Here is a 1,228-nt window from a genome sequence, read left to right as displayed (position 1 = left end):
GTTGTTGCTGCTTGATTAGCTTGATTTATTGTTTCTGAAGGCCTCAGCACACTTCAATGGTGGATGTTTTTCAATGCCAGATGTTTTTTAAATATTTGTATAATGCGGATTCAAGAAAAAACTCACATAATTTTGGATTATTTCGTAATTATTATTCTACTCTTCTTGTCCCACAATTTTCCAACCAGTTTTAATTTATTCAGGACATCTGTTTTTGTCCCAAATCCTGGATTTCCCTTTTTTTTTTTAAACATTAATTTATATTTAACATTTTACTACTTCCACATTTCTCAAGCAATCCACAGTCAATATACTCCGTGATAACATTAGTTTGTAGGCAAACACCTCAGAGTGCAATATTTTGTTACTTTACATACTGTATATTAGCATGTTAACTTTATTTGACTTGACTTTATTAATTCATGCTTGCAGTGGACCCATATCAAACAAACAAAAATGAAAAGAACAGACAGTATTTTATATAAAAAAACATAGAATGGAAACTATTAGCATTCTGGTATATGACTGTATTACTTATTTAATTAGATAGTGTCATTATACAGCTTAATTGCAGTGTGCAGGGTGGAGTTTTTAAGTCTCTTTGTCTTGGCTTTGGGCTCGGGTTCAGCCAGCTTATGTTGGATCCTCAATGTCCTGACAGTGCGGCTGCCTCGTGTTGGAGGTAGCAGGTCATGCAGAGGGTGTTGCTCATCATGCATATCCCTGACCAGCTTCACTTCCGCCTCCTCTCTCCTGGTCTGGAGTGATGGTAGGGGTTGTGGGATGTTTCCAGCTCTCCTCGTAATGATTTTACAGCCATGTTTCTGGATTCGCGTTAGCATGCTAGCTTTTTTGATATTTTTCCCGCCCTTTGTGCGGCATTTGCAACACACACACACACAATCATAACTCTTACCGTGTTTCTAGAAATATGTGACTTTTAGTAGTAAAAGATATTAGAAAAATAACTTGTTTGCAATCAAAGTATTTGTATAGCAAAAATAATTTCCCTGATTTTTGTAATGAACATAAGAACCAACATGTGAATACGATTAATTTTATTTTTAAGTGTAGTTATTACATATTTAATGTCAGTAGATATGTTTGTGAGATATCGTTAATAAAAACAAATCTTGTAATCTAGGTGTCAAACTCATTTTAACCAGGGCCGCTTGTACAGAGAATCCAAAAATATGTATAAATGATATTACATAATTGCCAATGCATT

Source organism: Nerophis ophidion, linkage group LG07 (genome assembly GCF_033978795.1).
Source record: "Nerophis ophidion isolate RoL-2023_Sa linkage group LG07, RoL_Noph_v1.0, whole genome shotgun sequence".
NCBI classification, from domain to species: Eukaryota; Metazoa; Chordata; class Actinopteri; order Syngnathiformes; family Syngnathidae; genus Nerophis; species Nerophis ophidion.
The sequence above is the reverse complement of the archived record's forward strand: the minus strand, read 5'-3'. Positions refer to the sequence as shown.